The sequence below is a fragment of the Gekko japonicus genome, unplaced genomic scaffold (genome assembly GCF_001447785.1).
Source record: "Gekko japonicus isolate JY-2015 unplaced genomic scaffold, Gekko_japonicus_V1.1 scaffold686, whole genome shotgun sequence".
Taxonomy (NCBI): domain Eukaryota; kingdom Metazoa; phylum Chordata; class Lepidosauria; order Squamata; family Gekkonidae; genus Gekko; species Gekko japonicus.
Genome location: NW_015168671.1, coordinates 1,120,314 through 1,130,727, shown reverse-complemented (window position 1 = coordinate 1,130,727; position 10,414 = coordinate 1,120,314).

Genomic DNA, 10,414 nt, shown 5'->3' with positions numbered 1-10,414 from the left:
GGAAAGAGTCATAGTAGATAGCTCAATGAACGAGTCAACCTAGTGTTCTGCAACAGTGGGGAAAAAGGCAAACTCTGTGTTGGAGATTATTAAGAAAGGGATTAAGAATTAAAACAGCCAATATCATAATGCCCCTGTATAGATCATGACATTCTAAAGGGCAAACTGGAAGACCATGGGCTGAACTATAGGACAGTTCGGTGGATAGGGAACTGGTTAGAGGACCGCACCCAAAGAGTGGTGGTCAATGGCGTTTCCTCAGATTGGAGGGAGGTGTCCAGTGGGGTGCTGCAGGGCTCCGTTTTGGGCCCAGTACTTTTCAATATTTTTATCAATGATCTAGATGAAGGGGTAGAAGGGTTACTCATTAAATTTGCTGATGATACTAAATTGGGAGGAGTAGCAGACACCCAAAAAGATAGTGCTAAAATTCAACAAGACCTGAATATTCTGGAGAAGTGGGCAGTTGCAAACAGGATGCAATTCAACAAAGATCAATGCACAGTATTACATCTGGGCCACAAAAATGTCAAGCACAAATACTGGATGGGGGATACATTTCTGGGGAGTACTGTATGCAAAAGAGATCTTGGGGTAAGAGTGGACTGTAAACTAAATAGGAGCAGTCAGTGTGATGTGGTGGCAAAAAAGGCAAATTCAGTCTTGGGTTGTATTAAAAGGGCCATAGCATCGAAATTGCAGGAGGTCATAGCCCCTTTGTATACTGCCTTGGTCAGGTTGCACCTTGAGTACTGTGTGCAGTTCTGGAGGCCTCACTTCAAAAAGGATGTGGACAAAATTGAGAGGGTGCAGAAGAGAGCAACAAGGATGATCAGGGGTCTGGAGACTGAGCCCTACGAGGAAAGGCTAAGGGCCTTGGGAATGTTTAGTTTGGAGAAGAGGAGATTGAGGGGGGACATGATTGCTCTCTTTAAATATTTGAAAGGCTGTCATTTGGAGGAGAGCAAGGAGCTGTTCCAATTGGCAGCAGAGGATAGGACCCGAAGAAACGTGTTTAAATTACATGCAGAAAGATATCGGCTGAATACTAGGAAAAACTTTTTCACTGTCAGAGTGGTTCAAAGGTGGAATCAGCTGCCTAGAGAGGTGGTTAGCTCCCCTTCATTGACAGCTTTCAAGAAGAGGCTGGACGAATATTTGTCAGAGATGCTTTAGGCTGGTCCTGCATTGGGCAGGGTGTTGTACTAGATGGTCTGTATGGCCCCTTCCAACTCTATGATTCTATGATTCTATCTATGGCCCACCCTACAGCCCCCACTCACCTCCCTCGGGCCCTCCACCATGGGGCCGCATCTCTGGCGGTGAGCTCACCACCACTGGCTCTATGGGGACAGGAAGCGAGCAAACATGAGGCAGATGTGCAACATGGGCCATGCATGTCACACACCTGGTGGCATAGGTGTCTCGGCTCATATCGGCCTCTGGCCCAGGCACCCATGTGGAGTGATCTGCCGAGGGGGTGACCACCCAAGGCCACTAGGGCGGTCCTGGGGCCATGCCACTACGTGGTGCCTGATATGTGCCCAGTGTTCCGTGCACTGCACTGCCCAAGCCACAAGCCCTGCACAACATACCTTGCTCCCCTGGGTGCTACTGGGCTGGCTCGCAGGCTGCTGCTGCAGGCGGCTCAGCAGCAGGGGAGGGCACCCTGACCCACCTCACACGTGGACGCCCTGAGGGTGGAAGAACAAAGCAGGTGGTGGCACATTCGCTGACCATGGTAACATGGCCATGGCCAGGGTGGGGAATACTCACTGTAGGGGGTGCGATGGCGCCATCCGGGCCGCCCGCCCTTTTGCCACAGGGCACACAGCAGGTTGAACCTGGGAGGGCGCTCCCCCCATGGAGGGATGCCCTCCCAGTCCTCCAACGCCTCAAAAAACACGGCCTTCTCGCGTTTAAACTTGTTGCGGCATTGGCTTGCAGTCCAGCAGTAGCCATGGGCAGCAAGCCTCTCCGCAACCTCGGCGAACACTCCGAGCGTCTTGAGGTGGGTCGAGGGCATGACCCTCGGCCCCGCCTCGAGGTCGTGGAGTGTCCCCAGCATACACTCTACCTCCTCCGGCAGCCACAACACGCCCTTGCTGGGAAAGGCCATGATGCAGAGTGCTAGCTGGGCAGGCGATATGGAATGTGCGTGCCCCCTTCTGCGTTATGTCGCCTTTTGCAGGCGTGCAAGGCGACACACATGCATGGGCAGTGGAGCGTTAATCTGAATATCGCTGTGCACAGTTCCAGTCGGTGTGGAGGGGGTGGGCTGGATGGGGCAGGCTGGACGGGGCGAGCAGCTCCCGTTAGGACTTGACTGCGGGGGCCCAGTGGAGAACATTCGCTCTAGGGGCTTGGTAGGGCGAGTGAGTGGGGGGACGGAATGATTAGGGGGTCTGGTGCAGCAGGCCGGTTCAGGCCATCTCCACCATCTCCACCATCTAGGTAGCGGCAAGGACGTGGGGGGTGCTGACCTTTCCCCGTCCCTGTGCGTTCCGCAGAGTGCACGACGTCCCTCACCCTTCCCCGGGTTCCTTCGTTCCTTCTGGGTTGGCACGCTCCAGGTGGGGTCTTGCGAGCCCCTGCCATCGATGGAACCTACGGGGAGTTCTGGAAAGAAGAGGGGGGGAGGTTGACAGACGTCGCCCGTCACCCCCTTCTTGGCGGGGGTGGCTGCTGCCAATCGAGTAGGTGAGCAGCCTGTCACGTGCTTCTCGCACAGCCACTGCCCTCCCCGACCCTGCGCCAGTTGGAGCAGTGGGGTGGCCGCCTGCTGCCATGGACTGCAAGGACACCATCGGGTGTTCCCGCACACCCGTCTGACTCATGGTTCCACAGCTTAGTGGCCCCCCAATGATGCCACGTCACAGTTCTGACCCACGGATCCTCATGGACCCTACGAACGTTGTCCCAGTACATGGTTGTATGTGATTGGTTCTTGCCCACACCACACTCCCCATGGACCACCCCGTCATGTCAGTGGTTGCATCTCGTCTTTATGTCCTAATCATATGTGTTCATGGGCATTCCTCTAGACCCATCGTTCCCCCAGTCCCCAAGACCACCTGCGGATCGGCCCTGAACAAAGGACAGGGGACAGAGTGTGCTGTCAGTCAATGGTTTATTGTGGGCCCTACCTCATTTTCTGTTTTTCCACACCCCTGTTGTGCCAGTGGGCACTGGGGCCCGTGACAGGTCGCTGCTAGTGAGTGCCATTGGGCATTGGATGGGGGGGCCTTGATCCCACTAGTGTCTCCTGGCTCGCCTCCAGAAACATGCGTTCAAGGCCTCACGCACCGCCTCGCCTGCAGCGTCTGCCATCTGTGGGTCCAGGTCCAGGGGGGCCGCCTCCATGTCTGCAAGTGCCCTTCGTTCCTCCTCGGTGAACACGTCTGGGACCGCATGCCCATGGTCCTCACACACATTGTGCAGAATGCAACAGGCAGCAATGACTGGCTTGACATTCCTCAGCTCCACCGGCACCTGCAGCAGCAGGCACCGCCACCGTGCCTCCCGCAGCAGGATGTGCGCATCATGACTTTGGCTGCTTTGGCCCACAACGATGTCCACGAAACGACCCACATTAACATAAGAACATAACATAAGAGACGCCAATGTTGGATCAGGCCAAAGGCCCATCCAGTCCAACACTCTGTGTCACACAGTGGCCAGAAATACCAGTGCCATCAGGAGGTCCAGCAGTGGGGCCAGGACATTAGAAGCCCTCCCACTGTTGACCCCCCCCAAGCACCAAGAAGACAGAGCATCACTTGCCCCAGAGCCCCTAGCTATACCTTGTGGCTAATAGCCACTGATGGACCTCTGCTCCATATGCTTATCTAATTCCCTTTTGAAGCCGTCCATGCTTGTAGCACCCACCACTTCCTGTGGCAGTGAATTCCAAGTGTTAATCACTCTTTGGGTGAAGAAGTACTTCCTTTTATCCGTTCTAACCCGACCGCTCTGCAGTTTCATGGAGTGCCCACGAGTTCTTGTATTGTGAGAAAGGGAGAAAAGTACCTCTTTCTTTACCTGCTCTTTCCCATGCATAATCTTATAAACCTCGATCATGTCACCCCTCAGTCGTCTTTTCTCCAAGCTAAAGAGCCCTAAGCGCTTTAACCTTTCCTCATAGGGAAAGTGTTCCAACCCTTTTATCATTCGAGTTGCCCTTTTCTGCACTTTTTCCAAAGCTATAATATCCTTTTTAAGGTGTGGTGCCCAGAACTGCACACAGTATTCCAAATGAGGTCTCACCATTGATTTATATAGGGGCATTATTATATTGGCTGATCTGTTTTCAATACCCTTCCTAATAATCCCCAGCATAGCATTGGCCTTCTTTATTGCAGTCACACACTGTCTCGACATTTTCAGTGAGTTATCCACTACAACTCCAAGATCTCTCTCTTGCTCAGTCTCTGCCAGTTCAGACCCCATCAATGTGTATTTATATTTAGGATTTTTGGCTCCAATGTGCATCACCTTGCACTTGGCCACATTGAACCCCATTTGCCATGTTGACGCCCACTCGCCCATCCTTGACAGATCCCCTTGGAGTGCCTCACAATCCTCACTGGTTTTCACCACCCTGAACAACTTTGTATCATCCGCAAATTTAGCCACTTCACTGCTTACTCCCATCTCCAAATCATTAATGAACAAGTTAAAAAGCAGTGGACCAAGTACTGATCCCTGCGGTACCCCACTGCTTACCACCCTCCACTGAGAAAATTGCCCACCTACACTCACTCTCTGTTTTCTATGAACTAGCCAGTTTTTGATCCATAAAAGGACTTGTCCTTCTATCCCATGATTTTTGAGCTTACTTAGGAGCCTTTGATGAGGAACTTTATCAAAAGCTTTCTGGAAGTCAAGGTAAATAATATCTATTGGATCCCCCTTGTCCACATGTTTGTTCACCCCCTCAAAGAACACTAACAGGTTAGTGAGACAAGATCTTCCCTTACAGAAACCGTGCTGAGTCTGCCTCAATAGGTTTTGTTCATCTATGTGCCTACTAATTCTTTCCTTAATAATGGTTTCCACCAATTTACCCGGTATCGACGTCAGACTGACTGGCCTGTAATTTCCCGGATCTCCTCTGGAACCCTTTTTAAAGATGGGAGTGACATTTGCTACCTTCCAATCCTCAGGAATGGAGGCAGATTTTAAGGAAAGATTACATATCTTTGTCAGGAGATCTACAAGTTCACATTTGAGTTCTTTCAGAACTCTCGGATGTATGCCATCTGGGCCTGGTGATTTTTCAGTTTTTAAGTTGTCTATCAGTTTTAGGACCTCCTCTCTCATCACCTCAATCTGACTCAGGTCTTTCAACACCCCTCCTGAAATCAGTGGTTCTGGAGTGGGCAAGCACTTCTCATCTTCCACAGTGAAGACGGAGGCAAAAAATGCATTTAGCTTCTCAGCCATTTCCCTATCATCCTTCAATACTCCTTTTACCCCTTGGTCGTCCAAGGGCCCCACTGCCTCCCTGGCTGGTTTCCTGTTTCTAATGTATTTGAAGAAAGCTTTATTGTTGGTTTTTACGTTGTCCACGGTGCCCTGCAGGAGTACTGAGGTGTAGTTCTTGCGGTTCATGTAATACTGTGCCAGGTGGACAGGTATTCACACACAGATGTGGCAACCATCCATTGCGGCAACGCACTGCAGAAAGCCCTTGGCAGCGAAGAACCTCATTGCCTATGATTGGCACACAAAGAGTGACGGGTCTCACACCCACTTGGGACCTGGAGTGGGAATGCAAGGGATGCCACCTCCCATGGGGCTGGCTCTCTATCTCCCTGCCGGCTCCCACTACCCCATTAGGTCCCCCGACCTGCCTCCCTCCCCATCCCCTCCTGTCCACACCCTGTCTGGGTTCCGTAGGTACACCAGTCTCTGGTGGAGCTCCTCTGTGATGGCCCCTGTCACCTTCAGTACGATGCCAGCCACAGTGGACCATGTGAGACCGAATTGCTGTCCAATGGTTCTGTAGGACATGATGTTGGCCATTCACCACACACTGACCACGACACGTTCCTCCACTGACATGGGTTCACACATCACCCTACGCTGTCGCAGCAGTCTATTCTGGAGGGCATCCACCAGCCACATGAATGTTGACCTACGGATACCTGGCGACATGGGACTGCCTTGATCAGGTAACGGCTGTCACAGGGACCCCTTGGCCGACCCCCTCCCTCCTCCATGACCTGTGGGGGCTGCAACACCATGGTCCCAAGGGCCCTCTTGTACTGCTGTGCCACTGTGCCTGCGTTCTGAGCTTGCCCGGGGCCATGGATCGCCACATGCCGTACTGTCCTCGGGATCTTGGGTGTGGATATGTCCGTGCCCATGTCACAGCATCACCCCTCTCCCTACACCAAATGGCTGCTGGGAGAGTGCCCTACTGACAATAGTGGCCACAGTGTCGATTGTGGCCAGCATGCCATGGGCGCACGGCTGCGGCTGACATACGACCTCCACATGTTACCTGGACATCCTGAAGTGCTCAAGCCACTGCTCATCGCCCCAGACATGAGTGACGAAGGTTGCCCACCATTCCTTGGGTCTTGAGTATGCCCACCAGCGTCGGCTTGGACAGTCCACAGAGAGACGGAGTAGCTGGAGTGTCTCCCTTCTTCTGTGGGTCTTCCGCCGCCTACTGCGGCATCGATGCCTGGCTAGCTGTGTGGTGGCCATGGCATTCCTCTGTCTCCTGGCTGCACCTATTGCCCCCTCCCACTGTAGCCAGGCTTGCCACCTCTGGAGGGTCGCTATGGCCACTGTCGCACAGGCGGTTAGCGCGGATGTGATGAGGGAGCCCACCTCCCCCTGCATCGCCTGTCCGTCGGAGCTCTATTGGGGTCTGGTAGCATCTGTCACCCTCTCCATTGGACCCACCACCCGGCTTCCGCATTCCCGTGACGGCCGGTTTCTGTTTGCATGCATGTGCGGGGTTTCGCTCATCTGATTCATGCGCGCGCGAAGTTCGATGAAAACAATTAAACCCGGTTTGCCACGGAAGCGGTGCCAAGCAATTGCTGGTGTGATCGCGCCGCGCCGCTTCTTTGCTGCGCTGCAGGATGGTCGTCTGATTGGCCCCTCCCCTATGACCACGGAACCTCAACGGGACCTCGAGGGGAGGTATGATCGCACAACCGCGCATTATTTTGCTCCAGGGCAAACAGCCACACTCCCCCCCTCTACGTTTTCCTGCCCGTGTGACCGGGACCATAATTATTTTCTTAGGGCATCCAGTAAACAATATGACTCAGCAGGGGGCAACAGTGGGAGGGCTTCTGGAGTTCTGGCCTTGCTGGTGGACCTCCTGATGGCACCTGGGATTTGGCACAGAGGATAGGACTGGATGGCCAACTGGCCTGATCCAAAATGGCTTCCCTTATATTCTTATGATTGAACCCAGGTTTCTCCAGGACAGCTCTACCCATGTACTGACTACCTCCTTTCACTGTACATGTAGGAAGTTCTATGGCAGCATCACTTCTGGATATCAGTAGAATATTAATGCCATCAAAAGAACATGTTCTTGGGAGGAAAAAAGGGAACTTATTTCTGAGTACCTGATATTTGGAGGGGCTGTGACTCAGTGGGAGAGCATCTGCTTGGCATGTAGAAGGTCCCATGTCCAATCCTCAGCATTTCTAGTTTCAAGTTAGTAGGTGGTCTGAAAGACCTCTACCAGAAACCCTGGAGAGCCACTGCCAGTCTGAGTAGACAATACTGACCTTGATGTACCAATACTATGATTCAGTATAAGACAGCTTCCTGTGTCATGTGGTTTACTATCTAAACAATTTTCTTAAAGGTTTGTAAATTTTCAGTTTAAAATTCATTGAATTCTGTATACTAAACCATAACTGGGGGTTACACTCCAAATGAGTGAATATTTCACATTTCACCATTTCCCCCATTCAGTAGATGCCTTTAGCAATATGGGTGGTTTTCTCACCCTGCAACTATCTTCCTTTTGCTCTGACCTGGATAGCTCAGGCTAGCCCGATCTTGCCAGATCTCAGAATCTAAGCAAGGTTGGCCCTGGTTAGTATTTGGATGGGACACCGACACCACCAAGGAAGTCCAGGGTTGCTGGTAGGTGAATTGTCAGCAAAGAAGAAGAAGAGGAGGAGGAGGAGATTGGATTTAGACCCTGCCCTTCACTCGGAGTCTCAGAGCAGCTTACAATCTCCTTTCCCTTCCCCTCCCCACAACAGACACCCTGTGAGGTAGATGGGGCTGAGAGAGCTCTGAGAGAACTGCTCATGAGAGAACAGCTCTGAAAGAACTTGTGACTGACCCACGGTCACACCAGCAGCTGCATGTGGAGGAGTGGAGAATCAAACTCAGTTCTCCCAGATTAGAGTCTGCGCTCTTAACCACTACACCAAACCACCAAACAAAGACAAAGATCTCTCTTCGTTTAGGGCAACCGGGCACATCAGTTGTTTGTTCTGCCTTTTATTACCTCAGTGTTTGATTTAAGTTTTAAAGTCTTCTATAGTCTCAATCCATGTGTCTTGATATCATCTATATTCAATGGCAAGGCCACATCTTTTTGACATTCTTGTCTACAACAATAACAAATTAAGACCAGCAATAATGAATAGATGCTACATCCAAAATATTTAGTATGCTGGTTACATGTGGGAAGACAGCACTGACATTTATAATCTACTTGATAATCCATTAGATAATTGCTCTCTTTATTCCTTCTGCTGCATGTGTAGCGATGCCATTGAGCTTCTAGCAAGCTCTTTATGTAATAGAGCTACTACATAGGGAAAAAACCACCCTGGCTTCTGGCATTTATATAGTAGAGGATGAACTTCAGCTGCTGGCATTTTGCCTGCCAAAGTCCCTCCATATTGCTTAGGAAATACTATGCACTTACATTGCAGCAGCACTGGGAAGACTTTGTGCCCCTCCAGTTCAGCAGACAGTGTGTTGCCAAAGTAGGTGGGGGACCTGAATTGATGTTTAATTATTTTCTTGCGGAGGGGGTCTTTTCAGATAACTAGTTCACAGTACAATATATTTGCAGTCATTGCTGATTGGTTGCATGGAATCCAGACTTCTGCTTTGGGGATATCACATTTCCCATAACTCAAACAGCAAAATATTCTTGTTGTTGCTGAAAAAGAAAAAATGCAATTTGTTTTCCAGTAGCAGAACCATTGAGAATTTCTCCTGCTCAGGGCTCTTTTTGTAGAAAAAGCCCAGCAGGAACCCATTAGCATAATAGGCCACACCCAACAGCAGAAACTCATTAGCATATTAGGCCACACCCCTGACAAAACAGCACATTAACATATTAGGCCACACCCCATGTTACCAGAAGTGTGGCCATCCAGTTGCACCCACTTTTGCTTCTTATTCTGTTTACATTGTTTGTTGTTAAAACAGTTTTGACAAGATCAATACAAACATTTTTTAAAAAAGTTTCCAATTCCATACTTTAATAATTAATATATTTATTTTAAAAGTAACATTAACAGTAACATAAGCAAACATCTCAATAAACTCTCTGGAACTTATCTCTGATTTTCTCTCTCAAACAGAAAAACACAAATCACAAAAATCCTGTTAATTGTGATGTTGAAATTTAACTCTCTTTAATGTTTCCATTTTAGGCACATCAAAATCTCATTTTACTTGCCTTTTCTTTACCAAATTTTGTCATCTATTCCTTCAGGTCAAATGTTGAAAGAACTTGTGACTGACCCAAGGTCACACCAGCAGCTGCATGTGGAGGAGTGGGGAATCAAACCCAGTTCTCCCAGATTAAAGCATATGCTCCTAACCACTGAACCAAACTGGCTCTCAATTAAACGAATCAAAGTCCCCTCTGGCCTTTTATTACATCCATTTTTACCATTCGAACAAGAACAAAAATATTTGGTGGGGGGAGAGAGAGATAAGTTGCCTCACTAGCAAATATAGTTACTCTATCATTCATTTTAAATAAAATCTCTGAAACTTTGCAAGGCAACCCAAGAAACATCAAGGAATAGAGACATTCTCTTCAGCCTATACAGTCTTCAAGAAGAAGAAGAAGAGATTGGATTTATACCCCGCAGTTCACTTGGAGTCTCAGAGTGGCTGACAAACTCCTTTCCCTTCCCCTCTTCCCCCTGTGAGGTACTTGAGACAGAGAACAGCTCTGACAGAACTATGGCTTGCCCAAAGTCATCCAGCAGCTGCAAGTGGAGGAGTGGGGAGTCCAACCCAGTTCTCCCAGATTAGAGTCCGAGCACTTAACCACTACACCAAACTGGCAAGAGAAGGAAGGTGCTACAACCCACATGGGAAGCCACTCTATACAATTAATTTCCCGTTTGATACTCATTCCACGCTGTTGTTGCCTAAGCAATTGCCAACT